Here is a 19,929-nt window from a genome sequence, read left to right as displayed (position 1 = left end):
AGTTTTACCAGCACACTTTGTTGAAGAGACTGTCCTTGGTCCAGGGATTGGTTTTAGCTCCTTGGTCAAATATAAGTTGGTTATAGATGCCTGGATTGATTTCTGGCATTTCTATTTTGTTCCACTTGTCTATCTATCTGTTTTTGTACTAGTACCAGGATGTTTTGATTATAACTGCCTTGTAGTATGTCTTAAAATCTGGTATTGTAATGCCTCTAGCCTTGTTTTTGTTGTATAAGATTGCTTTAGCTATTTGAGGTCTCCTGTTTTTCTATATGAATTTCAACATCATTTTTTCTAGATCTGAGAAGAATGTCTTGATATTTTGATTGGTATTGCTTTGAATCTGTAAATTGCTTTTGACAAAATGGACACTTTGATGATATTGATTCTTCTCATCCATGAACATGGAAGATTTTTTCATTGTTTTGTATCTGCTATTTTTTAATGTTTTATAGTTCTTATTGTAGAGATCTTTGACATCCTTGGTTAAATTTATTCCAAGATATTTAATTTTTTTGCAGCTATTGTGAAGAATTGATCTTAAAAGTTCTTTCTCAGCTGTAGCATTGTCTGAGTATACAAAGGCTGTTGCTTTTTGTGTATTGACTTTATATCCTGCTACTTTACCAAACTCTTCTATGAGTTCCAATAGTCTATAGTGGAGTCTTTTGGATCCCCTTTATATAGAATCATGTCATCTGCAAATAGGAATAGTTTGATTTCATCCTTTCCAATTTGTATCCCTTTAATTTATTTTTCTTGCCTAATGGCTCTGGCTAAAACTTCCTGGACTATATTTAATAGCAGTGGTGAGACTGGGCATCCCTGTCTGGTACCAGATCTCAATGGAAATGCCTCCAACTTTTCCCCATTCAATATGATGCTGGCCATGGGTTTTTCATAAATTGCCTTGATTGTGTTGAGGAATGTTCCTTCTATACCCAGTTTGCTTTGAGTTTTCCTCATGAAAGAGTGTTGTATTTGTTGAATGCTTTCTCTGCATCTATTGAGATAATCATATGGTTTTTGTTCTTCAGTTTTTTAACGTGATGTATCACATTGATTGATTTGCAAATATTGAACCATACTAGGGATAAATCCCACTTGGTCCTGGTGAATGATCTTTCTGATGTGCTGATGGATTGAATTGGCCATAATGTTATTGAGGATTTTTGTGTCTATATTCATCAGGGAAATTGGTCTGTAGTTCTCTTTCTCTGTTGTACCTTTTTCAGGGTTAGAAATTAAGGTGATGCTGGCTTCATAGAAGGAGTTTGGGAAGATTCCCTCTCTTTCAATTCTTTTGAATAGCTTGAGAAGTGTTCTAGTTAGTTCTTCTTTAAATGTCTGGTAGAATTCAGCAGTGAAGCCATCCAATCCTGGGCTTTTCTTTGTTGGGAGGGTCTTTATTACTGATTCAATTTCTGTCTTGGTTATGGGACTATTTAGGTTTTCTATGTCTTCATGGCTCAATTTAGGTAGTTTGTATGTGACAGAATTCTATTCATTTATTCTAGGTTTACCAGTTTGTTGGCATACAGCTTTTTGTAATAATTTCTGATGATCCTTTTGATTTCTATAGTATCTGTTCTTCCATTTCCTTTTTCATCTCTAATTTTATTGATTTGGGTACTCTCTCTCTCTCTCTCTTTTTTTTTTTTTTTTGTTAGTGGGGCCAATGGTGTGTCAATTTTGTTTATTTTTTCAAAAAACCAGCTCTTCGTTTTGCTGATCTTTTGTATTTTTTTTTCAATTTTGTTGATTTCTTCTCTAATTTTAATTATTTATTTTTTCCTACTAGTTTTGGATTTGGTTTGGTGTTGTTTTTCCAGATCTTTGAGATGCATTCTAGCTCATTTATTTGATGCCTTTCCAATTTCTTGATGTATGCACCAATTGCCATAAACTTCTCTCTTAAAACTGCTTTTGCTGTATCCCTTAAGTTTTGATATGTTGTATTGTCATCTTCATTTGTTTCCAGAAATTTTTATTTGTTCTATGACCCACTGTTCATTCAGGATCATGTTGTTCAGTCTCCATGTGTTTGCATATGTTCTGGAGATTCCTGAGTTGCTGATTTCCAGCTTCATTGCATTGTGGTCCATACAGATGCATGGTATGATTTTGATTTTTTTTTAATTTGCCAAGACTTGCTTTATGGCCTAGCATGTGGTCAATCCTGGAGAAAGTTCCATGCACTGGTGAGAAGAATGTGTTTTTGTAAGTTTAGAATGAAAAGATCCGTAGGTATATGTTAGGTCCACTTGTTCTATAATGTCGACTAACTCTGCTGTTTCCTTGCTGATTTTCTATCTGGTTGATCTGTCTAATGCTGACAGTGTTGAAGTCCCCTATTAACTATTGTATTTGAATCTATATTGCCATTTAAATCCATTGACGTTTGTTTTAGATATCCAAGTGCCCTGGAATTAGGTGCATATATGTTTATAATAGTTATATCTTCCTGTTGAATTGATCCTTTAATCATTATATAGTGTCTTTCTTTGTCACTTTTAATAGTTTTTGTGTTAAAGTCTATTTTGTCTGATATTAGGATGGCTACACTAGCTCTCTTTTGGTTTCTGTTAGCATGGATTATCTTTTTTCATCTTTTCACTTTCAGTCTGCATGCACCTTTGTTGGTAAGATGTGTTTCTTGTAGGCAACAAATAGATGGGTTTTGTTTTTTAATCTATTCAGGCAGTGTGCCTTTTAACTGGAGGGTTGAGACAATTTACATTCAGGTGACTACTGATGTGCTCATGCGCGGGAGTCAAAGGCCACAGTTCTCTGCTTATTTTCAAAAATGTAAACAAACAAAATGGCTTCTCCAAGCCAGCTGCAGATATGGGGTGGGGGAAGAGGGAGGTGGGCAGGGGGGGTGCCCAACCTCTCTGTTTGTTACTCTATACCGTCTCTTTTTTCCTGCATGGAACTTCAAAAGCAGTTCACCAAGCTCTCCCTCCTGCTGCTATTTGCAGCTCCACGGACCAGTGATTTCCCATCTCACCTGGTCTGCTGGGGGCTGGTGCCAACCTCTGCAGTCTGGGCCTCCACTGATCCCGTTTCTTATTTGCTCTTTCAGCATGGACCTGCACAGTCTCTGTTGCTCTCCTGGGCTTCCCCTCAAGAATCTCCCATGGCTCTATCTCTGATGTGTATCTTATCTCTTTTTTAACTATCTATTTTGCCCTGTGTGACTCAGATCGTCCTCTTCCTATACTGCCATCTTGGGACCTCAGGAACAACTATTGTTAATTTCAGTGTCTCTATTGAATTATCTTCCAGCATTGCACATAGATAAAGGATCACTTCTCTAAGTGTAACAAATTATTTTGCATTTGACATTTTAAAAAGTCTCCTGTTTGGCTATTGTGTTTTAGCCAAATTTTAAAGACTCATGGAGCAGCTGGCACTTTGGCACAGTGGGTTAAAGACCTGGCCTGCAGCACCACCATGCCATTTGAGCCCTGGCTGCTCCACTTCTGATCCAGCTCCCTGCTAATGTGCCTGGGAAAGCAGTAAAGGATGGCCCAAGTCCTTAGGCCCCTGCATTCACGTGGGAGACCTGGAAGAAGCTCCTGGCTTCTGGCTTTAGATCAGCCCAGTTCCAGCTGTTGCAGCCATTTGGGGAGTGAACCAGTGGATGGAAGACCTCTCTCTGTCTCTACCTCTCTCTGTAACTCTGCTTTCAAATAAATAAAATTAATGTTGTTAAAAAAGATTTATGGATGAGTTTTAGGACAGAAGAACATTTGGAGACATCTATATGCAGTTTTTGTGTGTTTGCAGTAAAAGTATTTTTTTTTCAGAAGTTCTTTGTTCAAAAAGTAATTTTGGGATTGATTTTCTGGGTCACTTTGTTAATTCCTTTTAGCCTCTCTAGATTCATTTGCTCCCTCTGCGAAGTAAATGGACATAGACTACGTGGTTTCTAAAGGTCCTACCAATATTAAGTAAGTATATAGATTTATTTTATCCTCCAACTACATATTATGTAGTTATAACACTGAGTCAAGCTCCAATTATTCTAAAGAAGCTCTAGAACCATCTATTATCAAGGATTATTGCCAAAGTCTAACTACCACCCAATATTATGAGATGTGTGATTTATTTATCTAATAAATTTACAGTGTGCAGCTGACCTGAAACATCTGGAAGGGTCGTCACAGCTGACAAAGCAAAAAAACTGCAAGCAGAATTTGAGTCCCCTTGTACTTGCTGGTCCTTGGGGAAAAGTGACTCTCGCTGAACTTTCTCATCTGTTCATTTGCATTCCCATAGGACCTCTCTGAGAGTAGTTTTCATGATAAGATAGTTAATCAGTTTGGCAGCTCACTGGGACTAGATTAGAAAGGCTATCATTGTGAAGAAAGCTCCAGCTTCCCCTCACAACCCTCCTTCCCAACACTTCCCACTTGTACTTTGCTCTCACACATTCTTTTTTTTTTTTTTTAAAGCTATAGCCAAGATCAAATTCAAAAAAAAATATTTGAAAGGCAGAGATACAGAGAGAAAAGGAGAGAGAGAGATCTTCCATATGCTGGTTCACTCCCCATCTGGCCACAATGGCTGGGGTTGTGTCAGGCCAAAACCAGGAGCTTCATCCGGATCTCTCATGTGGGTGCAGGGACCCCAAGTACTTGGGCCATCTTCCACTGCTTATCCAAGGTGCATTAGCAGGGAGCTGGATCAGAAGTGGAGCAGCTGGAGCAGCTGAGACTCAAACTGGTACCCTTATGGGATGCCAGCACCACCACCCGCATCATTTGTCACACATTCTAATACAAGCAGACTGGTTATGGCTCTTCCCTCAGATCTTGTGTGTTTACTGCTTTCATGTTTTACTAACACTGCCCTCGACCTGGGGGCACTTCTCTCCCTTTCTTTAAAATTTTCTTCAGTTTCACTGCCAATATTTCATGCCCAACTCCTTCCCATCCTTGAAGGCTTGGTGCAGAAGGTCTGGATAATCTTTCCCCTTGAATGGGGTGACTGTCTCCTCAGCTGACTTCTCAGCACACTGTTGGTATGTTCCTCTCAGATGGTCTCTAGCAACCAGAAGATCACAGTGGTTAAGCACGTTGGACCTACAGTCACACTGTCTGACCTCAGATCCCTTGGACTGCTTTAAAAAACCTCTCTATGAGGACGGCGTTGTGGTGTAGTGGATAAAGCTGCAACATCGATGTCCTGCAACATCGATGTCCCACTTCTGATCCAACTGCCTGATAATGGCCTGGGAAAGCAACAGAAGATGGCCCAAGTTCTTGGGCTCCTGCATCCACATGGGAGACCTGGAAGAAGCTCCTGGCTCCTGGCTTTGGTCTGGCCCAACCCCGGCTGTTGTGGCCATTTGAGGAGTGAACCAGCAGATGAAAGATCTCGCTCTGTCTCTCTCTTTCTGTAAGTCTGCCTTTCAAATAAATAAAAATAAACCTTAAAAAAATAAAAAATCCTCTTTATATCTCAGTTTCTCCATCTGTGAAATGGAGCTAATGTCTACTCATAAGACATTTTTAGGTTTGAACAAGACAGTAAGTATAAAGCTCTTAGAATAGTGCCTTGCCAAGAGTCAGTATTTAAGAAAAGCTAGATATCAATATTATTCTCCTCCTTCTCCCTTGTTTTACAGATAAAACATCCCTGTCTTATATCCCCTCTGAGACTTGGCATGCCTTGTGTTTGTTCATTTCTTTGAATATAGCTCTTTCCTGTGCCTAGAATACAGTCAACACCAAAAACTAGTTCTCTGGCAGATTTTGGAAAACTTAGGCTCCACTCCTTCCTCCCTTCTCACTCCCTATATTCACAGGGTGACTATGAAGTAAGCAATTCCATGAATTACAGAAGCTTATTGCAATTACATGTGAAATTGGACATTGGATGAAAGTCTATCAAGCTGCATACTAATGCATGTGGTTAGGACAGGACTTTTAAAGAACGCTACATGTGGTACCCAGCTATTTAACAGTAGAACCCAGACTTGAGCCCAAGCTTCCCAACTCCTAGTCCAGAGCCCTTTGCCCTGGTCTGCATAGTCGGATTGTATTACTTTTGCTTCTCAGGGCTGTGGGCCAGACTGACTCTGGCTGGTCATGTACAATGACCTAGGCCCTCGTGGAGCACAGTTCACCCAGGCCACTGTGGAGCACAGGAAGCAGCCTCACCCATGATCCTTGGACAAACTGGTGAACAAACATGTATTCGTGGAAAACTTTATATATTAGTTCTGCAGGACAAAGTCCAGTTGCAGTCAAGTTTTCAGATCAAATTCAGATCTGTTTCTGAGATATTTACCACAGCTATTTCTTGCATCTTTGCAGAGACACTTTGGATTTATGCCAAATAGCAGTTTACTCAACACTGTGATTCATTTATTTGTTTACACTGTTTGACTTTTCCCATATTTGGCTTTGGCTGAGAACTCTCAGCATCTGCTTTACATGGCTAGTCAGTCAGACTTTTTAGTATTTTGGGATGTTAATATAAAACGTTTAAAATTAGACAAAAGGCCAGGATTTTTTCTAATAATAACCCCAGGACCAGTCACTTTCTTTTTAGTGAAAATTAACTTCAATTTAGCTCTTCTCTTCAGTGAATTTCACAGCATTAATGTTAAAGCATAATTCAGGTCAAGTAGAACATCAGCTCTGGTGTGTCATTAATAGTACCTAGTTCATGAATAAGAACCATACAAACTAGCACAAGCACAGGCCCACGGAAATGGGCCTGCAGCAAGTAGGCCAAATAGGGCTCAAAGGCGTGACAATTTTGAGATGCTACCTTCTCTCTGCTCTTGGGAGCAGCATCTCTTTTTCTCATGACTCAGATATAGCAGAGAAATGATGTAGGCCCGGGACTGTAGCATAGAGGGGTGCTAGAAATCGCAAAAGTTGGTTCTCCTTTTTTTTTTAAGATTTATTTATTTATTTGAAAGTCAGAGTTACACAGAGAGAGAAGGAGAGGCAGAGAGAGAGAGGGTTCTTCCATCCGCTGATTCCATACCCAGCTGGCCTAAATGGCCAGAGCTAAGCTGATCTGAAGCCAGGAACCAGGAGCTTCTTCCAGGTCTCCCACGCTGGGGCAGGGGCCCAAGCACTTGGGCCATCTTCTATTGCTTTCCCAGGCCATAGCAGAGAGCTAGATGGGAAGTGGAGCATCCAGGACTTGAACCGGTGCCCATATGGGATGCTGGCACTGCAGGCGGTGGCTTTACCCACTACGCCACAGCACTGGCCCCAAAAAGTTGGTTCTCTAACCACCACCACTTTTCTTCTCCTACTCCCCCTTCCCCTTCCTCCTCCTCTTCTTCCTCCTCTTCTCCCTCTCCCTCTTCTTCTTCTCCTTCCCCCTCCTCCTCCTCCTCATTTTAAGATTTTATTTATTTGAGAGGCAGAGTTACAGACAGAGAGAGGGAGAGACTGATAAAGGTTTTCTATCCACTTGTTTCCTACCCAAGATATCCACTGGTTTACTACCCAAATGGCTACAAAGACCGGAGCTAAGCCTATCCAAAGCCACAGCTTCTTCCAGGTCTCCCATGTGGGTGCAGGGGCCCAAGCACTTAGGCCATCTTCCTCTGCTTTCCCAGGCCATAAGTAGTGAGCTGGAAGAGGAACAGCTGGGACGTGAACTGGTGCCCATATTGGATGTCAGTGCCACAGGCAGAGGCTTAGCCTACTATACCACAGTGCTGGTCCCTCTAACCTGCTTCTTATAATTGACATTTGAATGTATACCATTGCATTCTGTTTACACGAGTTTATTCCAGAGAATTCTATCCATTCCTTTATGAATTCATTCATTCCTCAAATGTTGATTAGTGCCATTATGTGCAGGAACTAGAGAGAGAAAAATGAGTGGGACACAAGCTTTTGGTCTGGTGGGAAGACCAAAATAGCAGATGTTTTAACTTGTGTTTGACAGGTATTATAATGGAGCTGTACCCATGGGACTGCCAAGGAGGTATCAGGTGACCTCAGAGAAGGGGTGTCATGGAAAAAAAACGCAGGGAGAGTGTGTACACCATGGAAAAAATGGTGAAGGCATGCACCACACAGAGACCAAGTAAGGTGAGGAGAGGTGACAGTGAGAGAAGCCTCTGACAGGGTAAATGCTTTAGGCTGGTGAGTAGTTAGGAACAAAAAGTAGCCTTCCCATGTCACAGCATAAAAGACATTTGAAAGCTGAGTCCACAGGCTAAGACAGGAAGTGAGAGTGAATGGACAAAGACTGAGAACCTGGGCCCCCTGAGTGGCTGAAGTAGACTCTTAGTTGCTGGAGGACCAACTTAGCACATAGGACCAGGGATTGGGCTGCCTGAGATAGGCACTGAAAGAGAAGTTCAGAAAATGCCAAGACAACTTTGCCTTTTGGGTGATTTGGGGGGAATTTACCCAGAGGGAAGCCATAAATTAAATCTAAACTAATATGACTTACGTAATTAAAATGGGCAAACCATGTGTTTGGCTTCAGGACTAAATTTCTAAATTCTATTCACTCCCACCAATGCACTGTATCCCCAAAGGGCATATGTCCTTCCTTTTACTTACAGTAAGTGTGGTCTTCAGGGCTCAGCACTAGCATCCCTTCCTTCCTTGATGGCTCCAAGTTCCCATAGCACTGAGCACATTCCTCTCATTGGAGTAATAATCATCAAATTGCATTGTCCCTGTCTTTGTACTTTTCTGTCTCCTCCTCAACTAGACTACTGGTTCTCTAGGGGCAGAAATTTCCTTTTATCTCAATAACTCCAGGACTTTACCAAGTATTAGACCACAGTAGCTGCTGCTACATTTCTGTGGATGGATCAATGTTGAATGGATAGATGAATGGATGAATGAATTTAAATAATGGATGAATGATTAACCAAAATCAGTAAGGGTTTGTATTCCTTGAGAATACATGCCTTAGAAATGGGTGTTCAGAAAATGCTGAGTGTATTTTAAAGCTCTGGCAGACTATGGATTAAAAAGTAAGTACTTCAGGCTAGTACAAATCTAGTCACAATGCTGTTTCTTTATGTTCCCGTTTATAGCAGCACTATAATTTTAGGTCAGGGTTTGCTTAGTAGGCAAGTTTCAAAGATGCAGAAGGAGGAGCAATTTAATCAAAAATGCTTGAACCAGGAGCCAAGAGGTCTAGCCTCTCTTCCTGACCCCCCACCAACTTCCTCTTTATGTAACCTAAATACATCTTATCTCCATAGTCTCCCAGTCTCCAGTCTTTCCCCTTTGCACTCCAACCTCCATCCAGTTATCTTTCTTGAAAACAAATTAATCATTTTTTTTTTTTTGCTCTAAAACTCCTATACTGCCTTCAGAGCAAAGTCACAACTCCTTTGTAGGCAAGGTCTTTTATGTCTCTGGAGGCTAGTCATTTTTTATCATGTTCCTTATGTCCAGTGATACCACAGTCTCATTCCACTAACCAAGCTGTTTCATTTCTCTGTGTTTTTCTGCCCACTATCTTTACTATCTGCCCATTATCAGAATGACTTTCCACACTCATTCTACCTGATGATTTCTTTTTTAAGATCCAGTCAATGGGGCCCAAGATGGCTTCCTTAGCAAGGCGTCTTGTAACACCAGCAGGTAATGTAGCACCTGCTGCACTCTGCCACTCTGCTCCCATAGCGTTTTCCCTTGTTTACATCCAATCACTTATAACCCTTGTGGAAATTATTTGCTTACCTATCTATTTCAGTTGCAAAAGTTAAGTTTGTCTCAGCCAGGGGCCATTATTGGTTCTTAGCACTTAGGAAATTCTCCCATGTATGCTGGTTAAAAATAATCAAATTAGCTGTATGGAATTTTATGCATACTCTTTCCCTGTTGGTGACTGTTATTAATCTCCCTATCTATTTGCCTATGAGACTTAATAATAAAGGATTGATTTGTTGAAAACTGATCAGGCAGTAGGTCTTACTCTGTAACCTTTACATTTGACAACATCTTTTAATTCCTTGCTCTGCAAAGCAGACATTATTAATACTTATTATTACTATTATATTACAGAAAAAGAAACTGAGGCCCTAGGAGGTTAAGTATCTTCTAAGTCACAGTTAGTAGGTGGTAGAGCTAGGATTTAAACTAAAGTCTTGCAAACTTCAGAAAAACACCACCTGCTTCCCCAAAGGTCTATACCTCTAAGATTCTCATTCAGTTGTTTAATTGCTCTGAACTGCACTGAATAGTTCTGTGACACTCACAGCCACCTGACTTGCTGCTGAAACCTGGCCATGGCTACAGCTCATTCATGAAACCCCCAACAACCACATCCTCGAGCTGACACATGTGGAGACAAAGCCCAGACCCTCTTCCTGGCAGGAAGCTGTGTTTTCTAGCACATGGAATTGGCCCTCCCTTTCCTGGGATCAGATGAAGCCCTCAGTACAGAGGCGCCCCTCACTCTCACAGTTCCTGGATTTGTCCCTGATATCCAGCCCAGAAACTGTCTGCTCCCTGGCTCCCTAGAGAATGAGACTTTATTGGCTTCTGGGATGTTTTTCTGTTCACTGTGCCCTCAAGGTGAAAGGTCTCTTGGATGGAAATGAACAGGCCAAGTTTACCCAGCCCAGCCTGAAGTGAGGCAGCTCTGCGCCACATTCCATTTGGGCCCCAGAACAGCTGGGGCTTCTTCTCCCTGGTTAGCTCCTCAGCATGAAACCCGCCCTCCAAGGGTGCGGTCTGCCGGCCCTACTGTGCAGCTGACACATAGCAGAAATGGTATTGCAGAGCTCCCTTCAGGCTAGAGAGGTGCACAAGAAGTTTCCTCTTCTCCCTCTGCCTTTCACAGATACCACTGAGCCATCAGTCTACATGGAGAAGACAGGCTCATAAAATAATGTGCTCTTGTCCTAGAAAATATCCATAGAAATATAGGTAAGAACTGGATGGGTAGAAGAGTCTTACCTGCTTGTGAATGCTTACTTTGTGTCAGTCATTTTACATAGATCGTCTCATTTAATCATCACTGTGATGATCCTTCCCATTTGAAAGATAAGCAAACTGAAGCTGATTCTAACCATGACAATATATTTCCTTTCATTAGGATGTTGTGAAACCTTTAACCCTGAGCTTGAGAATCAGCAACTGGAGTTGAGCATGAAAGTGAGGTAAGACATAGCCATATGGGTAGAATCCATGCGTTGGGTCTGCTTGCTGACTGAGACTGTATGACATCTTGCCCTGTGTTCCTCTGTTGCAATCAGGTATTGGACCTGGAGCCCAAACCCAGCTGTCCAGTCCTGGGAAAAGGAAGCAGTTTGAGTTTTATAGGAATCTTGAACTAGGAGTTTGAATATATTTACTTGAGTTCAAGCTCTAGTGCTTAAGAGATGTGAGATCTTGCAAATGGCTTTCTTATCTATAAATGAGTGATGAAAATTACAAATCTCCCATATTAGGATTTTTGTGAGCATTAAATGAGATTTTTAAATGTATGTGTGAGTTAGAAGGCCCACAATGACCTGGCCTCATTAGTGAGCCATCCTCTAGGGAGCTCCACCCATGGTAAGGTCCCACCCCCTTCTCCAGATTAGGTTTTCTCCCCCTGCCCACCAAATTAAATAAAGAGCAATACAGTAGAGAGGAAGCCGAGAATAGGAATTGGTGACTTGGGTTTGAATCCTAAATGTATTACTAGCTAGGAGATATTTGAGTCAACGTGCCTCAATTTCCTCATCTGTTCAATGGAGATAGGGTATTAGCACTTACCTCTTAGGATTGCCTAAAGAGAATGAATACTCTAATGCTTGGTCAATTCTAATGTGATATACAAATGCAAAGTATTCGTCCAGCAATTTTTTTTTTTTTTGCTTTTTAAAAGATTTATTTATTCAAAAGGCAAAGATACAGAAAGAGAAGGAGAGGGGGGGGGGGAGAATATCTTCCATCTGCTGGTTCACTCCCTAAATAGGACAGCCTGAGCTGGGCTGGTTTAAAACCAGGAGCCAGGAGCTTCTTTTGGGTCGCCCACATGGGTTCAGGGACCCAAGCATTTGGGCCATCTTTCATTGCTTTCCAAGGCATATTAGCAGGGAGCTGGATCAGAAGTGGAGCAGCTGGGACTCGAATCAGCATCCCTATGGGACTCTGGTACAGCAGACAGAGGCACAACCTTCTTTGCCACAGTGCCAGCCCCCCCAGCAATATTTTTTGGTCAGCCACGTGCCAGGTGGTCAGCGTACAAAGACAGTAAGCACATAGTGTAATGAGGAGACAGACAAGTAAACAGGAAATTACAATAGACCATGAAAAGTGCCCTATCACAGGAGAAGCAGAAAGCTTGAAGCACAGTGGAGGAGCACTGCAATAGTTATCTGTTGCTGCAAAACAAATTACCCTGAAACTTCGCCACTTAAAACAACATTTATGTCATTTCATGAGGATCAGGAAATCTGGGAGCAACCTAGCTGCTTACTTCTGGCCCACGGCCTTTCATGGAGTCAAGTTGTTGGCTGCATGAGATGAGAACTTAACTAGAAAGGAGAAACCACTTCTAAGTTCATGCACATGGCGTGGCAGGAGGCTTCATTCAGTTCTTAGCCATGTGTGCTTCCCCATAGGTCTGCTCCAAACACAGCTTTTCCCTAAAGCAAGTGGTCCAAGAGATAGCATATGTAAGACAGCTTCCAGGAGAGAAGCTGCAGTGTCTATAACCTCACCTCAAAAGCCACATGCTGTCACCAGAGCTATTTTCTGTTGGCCACCCTGGTACAATGTGGGAGGGGACCACACAAAAGTATGAGTTCCAGGAAATGAGGATCACTGCAAGCCACTCTGGATGCTTGCTACTAACAGGCATCCGACACACTGGGAGAAAGGAGGTGCCAGGAAGTTTTCTGAAGCTTACACTCAGGTGCATTTTACTGCTTCTTTCAGTTTGTGCTGGATACTGGATTATTAACAGAGAAACTTTTTTTCCAGATTATTCTGCTATTCAATGAAAATGGCATTTTAGATAATATGGAGCAAGCTTAGAGCTGTCCAGAATCGTAATGACTTTACTAGTGGGTGTCCAGGGCAGCTGCACCCTGGTAAGTTCAGGTCACATTGGTCTCCATGTGGCTCTTCAAGTCCAGACTTCACATGGAGATGACCACCAGTGACTACCACTTGTTCCTATTAATGGTGTACTTTGTGGCTGGTGTTGTGGTGTAATGGGTTAAGCTGCCTTCTGCTATGCCAGCATCCCCTATGAGCACCAGTTCGAGTCCCAGCTACTCCACTTCCAATCCAGCTCCCTGCTAATGTGCCTGGGAAAGCAGCAGAAGATGGCCCAGGTGCTTGGGCTCCTGCCACCCACATGAGGGATGGAGAGGAAGCTCCTGGCTTCTGGCTTCAGCCTGGCCCAGCCCAGCCCAGCCCAGCCCAGGCCATTGCAGCCATTTAGGAAGTGAACCAGGAGATGGAAGATCTAGCTCTTTCTCTCTCTGTAACTCTGCCTTTCAGATAAATAAAATGAATCTTAAAAAAAAAAAGTACCTCCCATTGTAATATGGCCATGTGCTTACATACCCAAAATCCCTCTAACCTGCTCTGAGTGGGTAGGGAACATGTCCATCTGGTGCACAGCTCTGTTTCAGCGTCCAGCATGGTTCCTGGCATTGTGCCTGTTGAATGAAAGAACTAATGGAAATTGAATGAATTCAGGGCATGCTGAAAGTGTCATCGGTCAATAAGTAAGTAATTATCATACTTAAGGAGTTAAGCTAGTTGTTTCCTGAGTGTCAAGCTCTATGCTACAGGCTTTATATATATTATTTCACTTAATACTATGGTACATATAATTGTCCTGATTTTACAGGTGAGGAAACCAAGATCACACAGCCAGAAAATAAAAGATCTCAGGTCTGTAAGACTCCAAAGCCTATGCAACTAATCATGTCACATCTGGTGGCAGATCTTCACAAACAAGTAATTGCAGAGCTAAAGAACTTTTAGCGATTAAAAAAAACTAGAAAAAAACTAAACAGCTTTAAGGGACAATTTGATCCAGTTTAAAACCAGATATCTCCCTTACATACACACATATAACCACATACTCACAGCTTATTTTTCTACGAAAGCTCAGCTCCAGTCCCTCCCCTTCTAGGAAGCCTCACAGAACTAACAGTGTTGCCTGTCTCCCTCAAACATTTAGGAGAGCAGCTGATTTGCAGTTTACCCAATTTATGACCTGTCGCTCCCCCTCTTCGTGGAGGAACGACACTAAACCCTGCCTAGGCTTCATATCCGAGTCACGGCACCATTATGTCGCTCCCCCTCTTCGTAGAGGAACGACACAGGACCCTGCGCTGTTCTTTTGTCTGCTCAGCCCTTCCCGGGTTTGCTGCTGGTTCTTCCCGGGTTGGCTACCATCCCTTCCACCTCCGTGGAAGGGCGGTTCCCCCCTGCCACTTTCCCCACTTCCGCGGGGGAGCGGCACACCGCCGGCTGGCTCTCTCGGGGGCTGCACAGGTGTTCCTTCAGATAGATGTTCCCCTTAGATGTTCCTGGTGCATGTTGTCTCTCTCCTTCTTTATAGTCCTCTTCCACCAATCCCAACTCTGCTACCCACACGCCGAGTACGCTGCTCTCCTCCAATCAGGAGTAGGTCCTACAGTTTATTGGTTGAACTGGAGGCAGCTGTGTAGAAGCTGTTTCTCCCTTCTCAGCGCCATATTGTGGGAGAGCAGATGCATAGAATAAGTCTTAATTCCAGTAACTTAGTCTAGTCCGAGTTGCTCCCCACAATGACCCAGATCCATAGTTTTCTTCTCTGCACAGTGAGAGAGCTGGACTACATCTCTAAGGCCCTTTCTGTCTTGTATGTTGTAGGAGGTGCTTCCTGACTTCCCACTAGAACAGTCACCTCCTAGCAGGGAGGGTCACGTGTATATGAATGTGGCAATCTTACTGATACAGAGCTTTTATTCAGCTGTGTGGGTAGAGCCTACTTACTCTTTGTGCTTTGTGCTCTAACACCCCTCACCACTCCCCTCCAACCCAGCAGTGTGTCCTTCAGGTCCTCCCCTCTTCCCAGGGCTTTCTGTTTAAGAACCAGAACAGACCATTTGGTATTAAAGTGGGCAGAGCTGGATCTACAGGGACAAACTGACTCAGCGGGTTTCAGACTTCCTGTTGACCCATCACCCTTCTGTTTGGATTTATTACCAAAGTGTCCTCCTTGATTGCAAGATGCTTTCGTAACATGAGGCAATGTCCCAGCCTGCAGGTTTGTTTACACTGATTGCGTCTATGATTAGCTTCCTCTCAGATGCTGTCACCCACTGCTGGTGGTGAAGGAGGAAGGGTTTCCTTGTCTTGGCAGTAGCATGTTCCCTAGATCCCATTATCCAATGTGTGATTTGTAGGAAGCCTCCTACTCATCTCCATCAATGCCTCTGCTAGAATATTCACTTGTTCTGCCTTGTCTACATTTTATGCCAGGCTTAGAGAAGGAATATGGTGTAGTAAGAACTGTATTCACATCTTGTTTTTATATCGTATTAGCAATTCAATGGGAGCAAATTAGTGAACTTCTTTGAGCCTTAATTTTCTCACTTGTAAACTAGGAATGTTAATACTACCTACCCTGTAGGGTTTTTGTGAGGAGGGAGTGTTACAAAGGGCTGAGAACAAATAACTCACAGCTAATAAAGTCAACTACCACAATGAACTCTTTCTTTCCTTTCTTTCTTTCTTTTTTTTTTAGAATTAAATAGAAAGTAACATGAAGTTTTATTATCCATAAAACCATACAGGCTATGATAAGCAATGCAAAGAATTTAATAATTGAGACTTTTTTCTGTTAAAATACATTAGAGGCTTGAAAGGGGGAAGAATTCAAGAGACAACATCAATAATCATAGTACATCCATTTTCTTCACTTAGAAATTCAATAATGTGCATTATATGAGGTATGCTCATAATTTTCATCACATTTATCTTAAGTAATATCTAGGTACAATATTGCATTTCTTAATTGTGTGATGCTTTCACCATATAGCAAAAAGAATAAGTCTAATGAATTAGGAAAATAAGCTATAAAAGAGTAATGATTGAATGGGATAATTCACTTGGATTATTACTGTGAATGAGAAGGCATAATAATAAGATCCCATCAATAAAATACTTCCTCCAGAAAAACTAAGTTTAATTACACAACGAGAAAGTGAATCTCTATTTAAATTTAATTTTCACCTCAGTGATCTGTTGGGAGGCATATTTTACATGTATTTTTGTGGCTTCTTTGCTTCTTTTCTAATTACAAAGTAATATTTTGAGTTTAAATTCTCCAAGCAAAAGAAGATGAGGATTATTAATGAGTGTTTGGACATAGAAGAAAAACAAAGCAAAACTCTTTGTAAAAATTTCACAAAAACTTTATCAGGAAATATAAATGAACACAGAATTGGAAGAATTTTTTCATGTGCCATGGAATGCCATTATGATCAACAAAGGAATGTGTGTATGAAAGTGATCTCTTAGGATTACAATGAAGCTAAAAAATTCCTGTCATCTGGTGACATTGTATAGTCACCATAACATTGCAGTGCAGTACATGGTATATCATTTATCAATGAGGATACATCCTGATATCTTTGCTCCCACTTCCCTTATAATATCCATATTCTTTGGCAACGCTCATTGTAAATCTGTAAGAGTGAGATAAATTATGCAACATGTGTAACAGTTGTATTGATCCAGTTATCTTTATTCATTTTTATATCTTAAAATATGTTCTTTTTTTTTTTTTTTTTTTTTTTGACAGGCAGAGTGAACAGTGAGAGAGAGAGACAGAGAGAAAGGTCTTCCTTTTGCTGCTTGTTCACCCTCCAATGGCCGCCGCAGCCGGCGTGCTGCGGCCAGCGTACCCCGTCGATCCGATGGCAGGAGCCAGGTGCTTCTCCTGGTCTCCCATGGGGTGCAGGGCCCAAGCTCTTGGGCCATCCTCCACTGCACTCCCTGGCCACAGCAGAGAGCTGGCCTGGAAGAGGGGCAACCGGGACAGAATCCGGCGCCCCGACCAGGACTAGAACCCGGTGTGCTGGCGCCACAAGGCAGAGGATTAGCCTAGTGAGCCGCGGCGCTGGCCTTAAAATATGTTCATTTTTAAACAATCTACATTCCACCAAAATGAACTCTTAATGTGGTATGTCCACTGCTCCCATGGAGAATGATGTGGCTAGTGAAAGGCTGGTTGCTGGTGAGTTTTCATTATGTCATTAATATTTTGGTGGGAGAGAAAATCAGATTTACTGAACGCTGGACTGGAAGCTCATATAGTGTTACCTGAGCTCATTCAGTGCGTAGAAAGACCTCAGGTTACATACAGGTAAAGTTCATAGAATTAAGGAATTTGCTCCGAGCCACACGGCCGTGGTCTTTCTGACTCAGGTTCAGAACTTCTCTAGGCCCCACTGTGATGCATTCATGCATTCACCTTATATTTCTATTATAGTCATCCTTTCTCACATTTGGAATTAAAACTGCTGTATACATTTAGTTCTTACCTTTCACCCACTGCCTATACTGGCCCCAAGATACTCATTCTATGAGCCCCACTTCAACTCAGATGCCCACCCTGGCCACATTCCTTACCCCCAAGTCTGGGTTCCTGACAAAAAACTTCATTTCTGGGCCTATCACTCTCTTCTTGGTACCAGTGCAATTGCATTCCCACGGCCTCTGCTTACCCCATGACTGGGACTCTGTGCTAGCCTCAGCAGGATTGGTATCAGAAGCCCAGGCCTGGGCTGGCTCAGCTACATACAAACTGGGGCTGCGCAAGGCTAGGAAGAAACGAGAGGGATTAACACAGAGCCAGAAAAACAGCAACCCTGGCAGATGAGGGCAGACGGTATGGCTGGGTATGCCGCTGAGGTAACTGAGAAGCCAGGAGCGCTGCCTGGGCCCCTCGGGAGATCCCACAGGCAGCAAAGACTAATGACTTGGAGCTGGAGGAGTCAGAGTAAAGTAGGCCTAAGCTAGGTTTTAAACTGGAAATGTGTCAGGAGGAATTCAGTTCCAACAGAATCCCCAAACGGAATAGGACTGGGAATTTTAGAGCAGACCAAGTTTCAGTCTACTTGCAATAATAAATCATCAGGTATTCTAGAAATTCTATTGTTTTGGTGTCCAGATTGGCTTATCCAGGCCGTTTCTCCTATTCAGAAGTTGCTCTAAAAATCCTTTGGGAGACAATGAGCTCTGAAATTTAGTTCTGAAAATGCAATTGTTCTATCTAACCCATATTCTATGATCTGAAATACCTGCGGGTATAGTATATGCTATCATTGCTTCTCACTTCTCTAACTTCCCAAAATAAATCCTTTTGCCCACCATATTATTTGTTTTGTCAAATGAAAAAAAAACTTAATTGTACTAGTAAGTAATTATAAACAAATGGATATATTCTTTGCCAAAAAAATTTTAATAAGCTAATAGAGAGTAAAAAGCAAAAAATCTTAACCCTGTCAATCCCACTGCCTTCTATAAATTATACTGCTATTTATTAGGTACTGTCTATAAATTTTGCCATACATTTCTCTATGCACTTATATATATAGGAACATATACAGGGTTATGGAAAGGGAGGGGAGGTCTGCTCTAGCAGGGCTAAGTACTTTACCACTGACATTGTTTATTTTCACTGTATCACATAATGATAATAGAAAGCAAACCAAGTAGCTTTTATTTTTATTATTTTTTAAGATTTTATTGATTTATTTGACAGGTGGAGTTACAGACAGTGAGAGAGACAGAGAGAAAGGTCTTCCTTCCGTTGGTTCAATCCCCAAATGGCTACAACGGCTGGAGCTGCACCGATCCAAAGCCTGGAGACCAGGTTATTATTTTTAATCATCCTCAATTGATATGTTTCCTTGTTGCCTACACACAGGCAGACAGGTCCCTCTCTCCCTCTCTATTGCTCTTCTTTGGTTTACTACTGTACACAAGTCCTATACGTACATATATTTAATGGGGTCATTCCATAGCACTGTTCCTGAAATTTATTTTATCCCCCCACCATCACTTGGCAATGCATCTTTGGGATCTTTCCGCAGCAGCACATAGAGTCACATACCACAGTGGCACAAAATTGGAACCCAATAATGTTTAATGTCCATACATAACACCTAATATCCATATATGCAATATATGATAATAATACTCATCTTTTGAGTGCTCAGTCTACAACAGGCTCTGTTCTAAGCACATTACAGTCTTCATTTTTTAAAAATATTTTATTTATTTACCCAAGAGGCCGAGGCACAGAAAGAGAGATGGAGAGACAGCGAAAAAGGTCATCCATCTACTGGTTCACTCTCCAAATGGCCACAATGGCCAGAGCTGGGCTGATCAGAAGTCAGGAGCCAGGGGCCTCTTCTGGATTTCCCATGTGGGTGCAGAGGCACAAGCACCTGGGCCATCTTCTGCTTTCCCATGCCTCAGCAGAGAACTAGATCAGAAGAGGAGCTTCCAGGACACAAACCAGTGCCACATGGGATGCTGGCACTATAGACTGAGGCCTAGCCCACTATGCCAGAGTGCCAGCCATGCAACTTGTCATTTCTTAAAACAACCCTATGAAATACGTACTATATATTGTCAGGCCTGTTTCACTGCTAAGGCAGCTAAGGTAATCTCACCAAAAGTCCCATAACTAGTAAGTGGCAGAGCTGGGGCTTGAAATACAGCATTCATCCCGGAGTCTGCATTACTGGCCCTGCTGTGCTGTGCTGTGCTGTATGAGCCTCCTCCTGTTCTTATCAAAGCTTTTCTCCAGTTTAAACAGCTGGACATGCAAAGTTTTGACATGTACTTTCAAGTTGCCCTCTAAAAATTGCCTTACCAGTTGATACTCCCAAAAACAGTTTGAGAGCACCATTTCCCCTGAACTTTTCTTCTCTTTTTTCTTTCTTTTTTGTTTATT

The 19,929-nt window shown here is 42.1% G+C and overlaps 1 long non-coding RNA gene across 1 annotated transcript; it reads left to right on the top strand.

Moving 5' to 3' along the window:
- The first annotated feature begins 10,623 nt into the window (after positions 1 to 10,623).
- On the top strand, positions 10,624 to 18,840 carry LOC138850218 (uncharacterized). The gene is made up of 3 exons (XR_011389912.1): positions 10,624 to 10,889; positions 11,059 to 11,122; positions 18,730 to 18,840. It is a non-coding gene; the product is annotated as an uncharacterized lncRNA (long non-coding RNA).
- Positions 18,841 to 19,929: the final 1,089 nt, after the last annotated feature.

This window comes from Oryctolagus cuniculus, chromosome 1 (genome assembly GCF_964237555.1).
Source record: "Oryctolagus cuniculus chromosome 1, mOryCun1.1, whole genome shotgun sequence".
NCBI lineage: Eukaryota > Metazoa > Chordata > Mammalia > Lagomorpha > Leporidae > Oryctolagus > Oryctolagus cuniculus.
The sequence above is the reverse complement of the archived record's forward strand: the minus strand, read 5'-3'. Positions and strand labels throughout refer to the sequence as shown.